This window comes from Peromyscus californicus, unplaced genomic scaffold, assembly GCF_007827085.1.
Source record: "Peromyscus californicus insignis strain IS unplaced genomic scaffold, ASM782708v3 Scaffold_11__1_contigs__length_118956290, whole genome shotgun sequence".
NCBI lineage: Eukaryota > Metazoa > Chordata > Mammalia > Rodentia > Cricetidae > Peromyscus > Peromyscus californicus.
This window is the reverse complement of record NW_026294402.1, coordinates 17,284,493-17,293,477: the sequence shown is the minus strand read 5'-3', so window position 1 is coordinate 17,293,477 and position 8,985 is coordinate 17,284,493. Positions and strand designations below refer to the sequence as shown.

General features: G+C 51.5%; 1 long non-coding RNA gene across 1 annotated transcript; it reads left to right on the top strand.

Annotated features, from left to right (window-relative positions):
* Positions 1–55: 55 nt before the first annotated feature.
* LOC128120384 (uncharacterized) lies at positions 56–1,414 on the top strand. The gene is made up of 2 exons (XR_008221854.1): positions 56–168; positions 608–1,414. It is a non-coding gene; the product is annotated as an uncharacterized LOC128120384 (long non-coding RNA).
* Positions 1,415–8,985: the final 7,571 nt, after the last annotated feature.

Sequence of the window (8,985 nt, the reverse complement as noted above, 5' to 3'; positions counted from 1 at the left end):
ACCCGGGTCGCCCTGGGACGCCGTCCTCGCCACCTCCCAGGGAGCCCAGCCGTGTGCGAAGCCCACCCCGGCCCTCGCCGCCTTCGCGCTCCCGTGCCAGGAGCCAGTACAGCTGCAGCTTTTAGATGGTTGTCCAACTCGATCCATAAACGGCGCTCAGCGAGGCATGTAAATAAAATCAAGGGCGGGGGGGGGGGTGCTCCGTAAACACGACCTGGGGGTGGGCGTGCTGGCTTGGGGAGTGAAGGAGCTCGCCGCCAAGCCTGAAGACCTGAGTTTGATCCCTGGTCCAAAAGTTAGTTATCTTAGATAATTCATCTCAAAATCAAGGGGTTCATTATCAGTGTTGGCAGAAATGTTGATTTCCCTCCCTCCCTCCTTCCCTCCCTCCCTCTCTCTCTTCTCTCTTCTCTCTTCTCTCTTCTCTCTTCTCTCTTCTCTCTTCTCTCTTCTCTCTTCTCTCTTCTCCTCTTCTCTCTTCTCTTCTCTCTTCTCTCTCTCTCTCTTCTCTCTCTTCTCTCTTCTCTCTTCTCTCATTCTCTTCTCTCTCTCTCTCTCTCTCTCTCTCTCTCTCTCTCTCTCTCTCTCTCTCGCACTGCTTCATCAGCCTTTTACAAGAAAGGTGTTCTCAAAGAAAAAAACCGAACCAAACGTGGCGGCTTTCTTTCCATTGACCCTGGACGGCTAAACCACAGGGGCTGAGGCGGAGAAGCTTCGAAGAATCAAGACTCTTGGGATTTGTAGCTGCTAAAATGGTCCCTGGGGGACTGAGCGGCCCAGCTGCACAAGGCTTGACCCAAGGGCTGTATGAGGAGGCTTCGGGTGCCACGCCTAGCTCCCAACAAAAGAAGAACCAAATGGGGGATTGCTCCTTGGCTCAGTGCATGCAGCAAAGCCTGAGAACCTGAGTTCAAACCCCAGGACCCACAGGGGAGACGAGAACTCATTCCTGTGACCTGCACATTTGTGCTGTGGTCTGTCACACACACAGTGATAAAAAAGTAAATAGATAATACAAAACAAACAACGAAAGGCTGAAGAGTGACAAAAAAGAGAACCCGTCTGGGCTTAGTTGGTAGAGTGTCTGCATGGGTTTCATCCCCAGGATCACATAAACCAGGCCTGTTGTCACAAGTCTGGGCCTCTGCACTCCGGAGGAGGAGGAGGCAGGAGGAATGTGAGGCCAGCCTTGCCTACATACATAGTTTGAAGACAGAGGCCAAAAAGATGTAACAAGCTTGTTTTGTGAGTTGATTTCTCTTGAGTTTATTTTTTTTTATTTTTGAGACAGGGTCTCTCTTATTATGTGGCTCTGGCTGTCCTGGAACTCACTATGGAGACCAGGCTGGCCTCAAACTCAGAGATCCACCTGCCTCTGACTCCAGAGTGCTGGGATTAGAGGCGTGCACCACCACTGCCTGGCTTGTCTCTTTTTTTCTCTTAGGTTTTAGGGGTGCTTGTGCGTGTGTTCACGTGTGTTTGGAGGATTGAGTTCAATGTCAGGTGTCCTCAACTGCTACCCACCTAATTCAAAATGCTTTTAATATTCTATTTTGTGTGTCACACATGTGCACACGCCGTGGTGGAGGGCAGCAGACAACTTAGAGAAGTCAGTTCTCTGCTACTCCGGAGGGTCTCAGGACCCACCCACCACACCTGGCGTCTCCTCTCTTGGCAACAGCAGACTATGAACCCTAATAATCCCCAACTCCTGGGCTCAGTGGTCCTGCTTCCTCAGCCTCCTGAGCAGCTGGGACTGCAGCCTGTAGCTCTCTGGGACCCCCTTTACCCTGGCACTGGGCCTCCTTAGAGTCACCGGGAAGAAATCTCTTCCCACAGGTTGTCTGCTGAGCTGGTCCTCCCTGTCAGCTTCCAAGACTCTCAGATAAGCATCTCTGGTCGCACAGCAGGTCCTGGCCAGTTTCCCAGATACCTGCCTGCAACATCTCCAAGCCTCTGCCTGTCCCTGCTATTGGGTAATCGCCTCAAGTCATGAAGAATCAGCCAGGCTGCACTGAGCCCCTAGCCATAAAGAATGGCTTAACCCGCTTGACCGTTCACCGACAGAGTGACACTGAATGCCCAGACACTGAAAATCTTTGCTGCTCCCAGTCAAAGTAGCTGCAACTTCCTGGTGTGGCTGTGGGGTGTGTGTGTGTGTGTGTGTGTGTGTGTGTGTGTGTGTGTGTGTGTGTGAGAGAGAGAGGTGTGTGTGTGTGTGTGGTGTGTATGTGAGAGAGAAGTGTGTGTGTGGTGTGTATATGAGATGTGTGCATGTGTGGTGTGTGTGTGAGAGATGTGTGTAAGAGAGATGCGTGTATGTGTGTGTAAGAGAGAGATGTGTGTATGTGTGTGTAAGAGAGAGAGATGTGTGTGTGGTGTGTGGTGTGTGTGTGTGAAAGAGAGACAGATGTGTGCATGTGTGTACATGTCTGTGTGTCCCAGCCCCTCCAAATTTGGTTAACCTCCATCCCTCAAGAAGGTTGGACCCCTGGCTGTTCGGGGGAGTCCTGTGCTCCTCTGAGGTGATTTTCTCACACCTGCCACCCGCGGTGTCTCCTGAGCTGCCCCGGTTGGCCGCAGAGTTTGCTCCTGAGCGTTTCTGCTTCAGCGTCTCGTCCTTTCTTTTGCCTTCCCCTCACTAGCTTGAGAGAATTACGGAACCTGAAATGTGTTTGCTGCCAGAAGCCAGGCCAGGAATGGAGCGCAGCTATATTGTCCGCCCTCTTCTTCCGGCTTGACCTCCTCCCCCTTCATCCCATCCCTCCCCCCCTCCCCTCCTCCTCCACTTCCTGCCTTCTCCTCTCCTCCCTCCTTTTCAACTTTAGAGAACACCTGCTTTTTTCTGCCCAAAGCAAGAAATGCACATTATTTGGATTTAAATCATTTGGTTTTAAATTTGTGCGTTTGGGGATGTAAGTGCCTCTGTGTGTGTGTGTGTGTGTGTGTGTGTGTGTGTGTGTGTGTGTGCCAGAGTCCTTACACCAAGTGTATTCCTTGATGTCTGTCCACCTTATCTTTAGAGCTATTTGAATCCAGCACTCACTGATTGATAAACTGGCTGGCTAGCAAGCCACAGGGATGCCCTGGTCTTCCTGCAGGCACGCGCGCGCGCGCACGCGCGCGCACACACACACACACACACACACACACACACACACACCACATACATACCACACACACACCACATATGCCCACCCCCACACACCAGACACACATACACACCACACACGCAGACCATATACACACATACACCACATACACCCACATACCCACACACCAGATACACACATACACATAATACACATACATACACACACCACATACACACCCACACATACACACATGCAGGCTACATACACACACACATACCATATACACACACCCACAAACACATACACACCACACACACGCAGACCACATACACACACACACCACATATACCCCCCACATACCTCCCCCCCCCACATCTGGTTTTTTCCTGTGGGTGCTGTGGGTCCAGCTCCGGCCCACGCTTGCACAGCAGTTACTTTACCAACCAGCTGAGCCATCTTTGCTGGTTAATTTTGTCAATTTGATACCAGCTAAAGTCACCTGAGGGGAGGGACCCTCAATTGAGAGGATGCCTCCATAAAATCGGCTGCAGGCAGGCTATAGGGCATTTTCTTAATTAGTGATTGGTGGGGAGGGCCCAGCCCATGGTGGGTGGTGCCACCCCTGGGCTGGTGGTCCTGGGTTCTATAAGAACGCAGGCTGAGCGAGCCGAGTGAAGCAAGCCAGTGAGCAGCACCCCTCCATGGCCTCTGCCTCAGCTCCTGCCTGGGTTCCTGCCTTGGCCTCCCTCAGTGGCCTGAGTGGGGATGTGTGAGCCACATAGCCCCTTTCTCCCAGGGTGTTTGTGGTCATGGTGTTTCATCACAGCAACAATAACCCTGACTCAGACACCTCTCTCTAGTCCAAGGATTTTGATTTTTGTTTCCTTGTTCGTTTTATTTTATTTTTTTAGACAGAGTCTTTCTGTGTGCAACCAGGCTGGACTGGAACTCACAGAGATTCACCTGCCTCGGCCTCCTATATTCTGGGATTAAAGGCACTTGCCATCATGCCTGGCCCAGGATTTTGATTTGTTTTGCTTTTCCCAAGACAGAGTTTCTCTGTGTAGCCCTGGCTGTCCTGGAACTTGCTTTGTAGACCAGGCTGGCCTCAAACTCTCTGCCTCTCAAGTGCTGGGATTAAAGGCGCGTGCCACCTTTTTTGTTGTTGATGTTCTTTTGTTTTTCCAGATCTCATTACAGATGGTTGTGAGCCACCACGTGGTTGCTGGGAATTGAACTCAGGACCTCTGGAAGAACAGCCAGTGCTCTTAACCTCTGAGCCATCTCTCCAGCCCATATAGGATTTTTTTTTTTAAAGAATCGCCGGGGGGCTGGAGAGATGGCTCAGAGGTTAAGAGCACTGGCTGTTCTTCCAGAGGTCCTGAGTTCAATTCCCAGCAACCACGTGGTGGCTCACAACCATCTGTAATGAGATCTGGTGCCCTCTTCTGGTGTGCAGGCAGAACATTGTATACATAATAAATAAATCTTAAAAAAAATTATAAAAAAAATCATTTATGTATATGATTATCTTGCCTGATGGAGATATGTGTGCTTGATGTGTGCATGGTACCCTCAGAGGCCAGAAGATGGAATTGTATCTCCTGGAGCTGGAGTTATAGACAGTTTTGAACTGTCATGTGGTTGTTGGAACTGAACCTGGGTCCTCCGGAACAGCAGCCAGTGCTCTTGACTGCTGAGCCAGCTCTCCAGCCTTTTGTGTTTTTTAAAGTGGGTTTTCGCTATGTAGCCCAGCCTGGCCTCAAACTCCTAGGCCTCAGACTCCTGAGCTGAACTAGTTGCACAGCATCATGCCCAGCAAGGATGACGGGATGAGGACATAAAAAGTTGCTCATAGCTGAGTGACGGTGGCGCACACCTTTAATCCCAGCACTCGGGAGGCAGAGCCAGGAGGATCTCGGTGAGTTCAAGTCCAGCCTGGTCTATAGAGCAAGATCCAGGACAGGCACCAAAACTACACAGAGAAACCCTGTCACAAAAAAACAGGAAAAAAAGAAAAAAGTTGCTTGTGGTTATTATTGTGAGCACACAAATGACACAACTGTTTTTGAGGGGACGACATTATACAGTTGGCTGTCTCCTTCCCCCTTTTCATAGGTTCCAGGGACCAATCTCAGGGCCCCAGGCGTGTGTGGCAGCACCTGTGGAGCTCACGCACACAGCAAGCTGTGGGGTGATGAGGTCACAGCGGTGACTCAGGGTTGTGCTGAGAGTCCTGGGCTTTCTTCTGCATTCCTGCCTCTGCGGATATAAGACATTTCCCCCAGGGTGCAGGGGTGGGGAGGGACTGGTAACGCCTCCTGTGACCTGTCAGCAGCACCAGGGAAGAGCTGAGGGGCCTGTCTGCCTGGATGCAGACAAAGACAAGAAGGAAGGCTTTATTCTGGTCGCCACTGAGGGGACGCTGGTTATCATGGCCTGGAGGGCATCATGGTGGGAGCCTGAGATGGGCATGAGCTGCTTCTCTTCTAGTCAGTTCAGGATCCCAGCTTGTGGGATGGTGCCACCCGCATAAGGGTGACACCTCCGTGTTAGGTTACCTCAGTGAACCTAATCTAGAAACTCTCACGCCCAGAGATTTGTCTCCAAGGTGATGATTAGACTATAAGTTGCTGGCTTCAGTGGAGAAGGCTGAAGGGAAGACAAGCCTGCCTGCTTCCCCTCTGTCCTAAAATGCCACACCCAGAGTGGTGGGTCCTAAGCCCCGACGGGTACCTTGCTGTATGGCCTTTCCTGGGAAGATGTGAATAAACCTCTATTCCCCTCAAACGGAGTGCTGGCAACGTATCAAAAAACCAATGCGACAATGCCAGCCTAGTGAGCCGCCACGGGCTGGGGTCGGGGTTGGCTCCTATCCAGACTAAGGTGGCAACCACAGAGGGTTCCTGAGCGGAAGAGAAACCTGCTCTAACTCCGTGCCTCCTGTGGGCTCCCATACTGGGTGGGGTGATAGCAGGAGGGGTCTAAGGAAGAGGTGAATGGGCTGGTTAGGTGGGAGAGGCTGGGGTAGGAGTCTGAATCAGAGTAGGAAGCGGAGGGGATGGATGAGGACTCAGACACCAGTGGAGGCCATCAGAACAAGGTCAGATACTGCTTTACTAACTGTCCCCATGGCCTGTGAGGGCCCTGAGAAAGGACAGTCCGGAGCTCTAGAGATGGACGGTCATGTGCCACAGGCTAATGGAGATGCATGTGTTTGCCCGTGAGCCATGAGGCTGCAGGGCCAGGAGGACATCGGCCTGTGCAGTTCTATCCAGGGCTGTATATGGCTACAGTGGTTGAGAAGGTTGAAGTCAGCCAAACCCAGAGGACATGAGAACTGCGTGTGTGTCTGGGGTGAAGGGCCCTGCCATGGTGCCTCTAAGGAGGGGAGTCAGTTTTCTCCCTCCAGCACGTGGGGTCCAGCCTTGGTGCTGCGCCTTTCCCCACATTGCTACTTTGCTAGCTCGAGGGCAAGCCCCTTCAGGATGAAGGCGCTAGTGCCCACAGAACCTTCAAACGCTGGAGGCCAAAGCTCAGTTCTTATCTAGAGGCCCATGACTGAAACTTGCAGATGGCAAGTGAGTGTAAAAGCAGGGGGGGCGTGGCGGGGGGGGGGGGGGGGGGAGAAAGGGAGAGAGAGAGAGAGAAGAGGGAGGGAGGGAGGGAGGGATCCTGAGAACATGAAGGTCAAGGGTTACCAAAGACTAAACACCAGAGTCCCATGGGTAGGTGGTCATTGTTTGTGTGTCCCCACGCACTTCCAGGTGCTTGTGGAGTCCAGAAGAGGGCACCTAATTCCTTGAAGCTGGAGTTACCAAGCTGACTTAGGTGCTGGGAACTGAACTCTAGTCCTCTGGAAGAGCAGCAAATCCTCTGACCTGTCGCGCTAAGCTTCCAGACCCTTGTTTGGGGTTTTAATAAAGGGCTTTGGGGCCTGTGAGATGACTCAGTGGGTAAAGGCACTTGCCACCAACCCTGACAACCTGAATTTGATCCCCAGGACCCACACAGTAGGAGAGAACCAATCCCCACAATTTTTCCTCTGATCCTGTGGCACACATTTCCCTACCCCACAAAAATAATTTTAATTAAAATTTTTTTTATTAGCTGGGTGGTGGTGGCCCATGCCTTTAATCCCAGCACTAGGGAGGCAGAGGCAGGCAGATCTCTGCGAGTTCAAGGCCAGCCTGTTCTATAGAGCTAGTTCTAGGACAGTCAGGGCTGTTACACAGAGAAACCCTGTCTAGAAAAAAAAATTTTTTTTTAAATTTTTTTACCTTTTTTTTTTTTTTTTTTTTTTTTTTTTTTTTTTTTTTTTGGTTTTTCGAGGCAGGGTTTCTCTGTAGCTTTGTGCCTTTCTTGGGACTCACTTGGTAGCCCAGGCTGGCCTCGAACTCGCAGAGATCCGCCTGCCTCTGCCTCCCGAGTGCTGGGATTAAAGGCGTGCGCCACCACCGCCCGGCTTACCTTGTTTTTTGAGAGAAGGTTTCTCTGTGTCATGCACTGATTGTCCTGGAACTCACTTTGTAGACCAGACTGGTCTAGAAGTCATAGATCTGTAGCTGGGAAGTTTTCCTGTTCCTCCCGGTCCTGCAGCCGCTTAGACCCAAGTAAACACACGGACGTTTCTATCAATTACGAACTGCATGGCCATGGCCTATGGTTCAATTTTCTTGCTATCTAGCTCTTATAACTAAACTCAGCCCATTTCTATTCATCTATATGTTGCCATGTGTTCTATGGCTTTATGGTTTTTTGATACGTTGCCAGCACTCCGTTTGAGGGGAATAGAGGTTTATTCACATCTTCCCAGGAAAGGCCATACAGCAAGGTACCCGTCGGGGCTTAGGACCCACCACTCTGGGTGTGGCATTTTAGGACAGAGGGGAAGCAGGCAGGCTTGTCTTCCCTTCAGCCTTCTCCACTGAAGCCAGCAACTTACAGTCTAATCATCACCTTGGAGACAAATCTCTGGGCGTGAGAGTTTCTAGATTAGGTTCACTGAGGTAACCTAACACGGAGGTGTCACCCTTATGCGGGTGGCACCATCCCACAAGCTGGGATCCTGAACTGACTTCATTCCATGCTGCTTCCTGGACGGCGGGATAGCGTCTCCACCTCCATCTTTCTTTTTCCTGTCTCCCTCCTGGATTTCCCACCTAGCTATAACCTGACTTGCCATAGGTCAAATGGCTTTATTTATCAGCCAATCAGAGCAACACATAGTCACAGCATACAGAAAGACATCCCACAGCAGAGATCTGCCTGCCTCTGCCTCCTAAATTCTGGGATTAAAGGTGTGCACCTCCACTGCCTGGCCGGGGACTTTGTGGATGTCAAAGGACAACTTTATGCGACTCCAGAGGGGAGGCCAGGCCTTTGCAGGAGAGGGAGCACTCTACCCACTGGGTGGCACACTGGTCCTGGTGACCTGCCTTTAGCAGTGGTGTCACTTCTGTGACTCCACTTTCTCAGAGCTGAAGGGAAGAAGAAATCTAAGCTTCACTGGGATTTGGAGGGTGCGTTTCAGTGGAGCACGTGCGGTGGGAGGTGACATGCCAAGCCCCCACCCCTGATGCCATTTTCCTAGCAATGGTTACATGCTGTGTAACCCACACTTCTCCCCAAGACATTACCACCTTCCAGGTTCTGTACCCCTCCTCAGACCCCTAGCACCCCTGAAACTTAGGCTTGGATCTCACAGTTTTGGAGAAGTGGCCCTGTCTGAACCATCTCTGAAGTGGACAGATTCCCTTAGACACTGGGATCTGGAAAGCTCAGGGGTGAGACCAGCAGGGAAGAGGGGAAAGGCCACCATAGGCCAGCAGGGGTGGGGCCGGAAGGGGCTGTCACCAGCCTCAGGCAAAGGGCAGCTTGGGACGAGGCG